The following is a 227-nucleotide window of genomic DNA, read 5'->3' on the forward strand; positions in this document are numbered from 1 at the left end:
ACAAAATTTAAAGCCAAACGTACACCCTTCAGCGAACGGAGGGACTACATAGTAAAGATTTTCCATATGCTTGGTTAACATTTATTAAATACATCTTCAACATTTTTTTCAAATACTTGATTAAAATTTGTATACATATTATAAAAAATTCATCATTTTTTTCATATATGGTCAACATTTTTCTATACACATTTAACATTTTCAAATGCATAACTATTTTTAGAAAA

The sequence above is a fragment of the Triticum aestivum genome, chromosome 4A (assembly GCF_018294505.1).
Source record: "Triticum aestivum cultivar Chinese Spring chromosome 4A, IWGSC CS RefSeq v2.1, whole genome shotgun sequence".
Lineage (NCBI taxonomy): Eukaryota > Viridiplantae > Streptophyta > Magnoliopsida > Poales > Poaceae > Triticum > Triticum aestivum.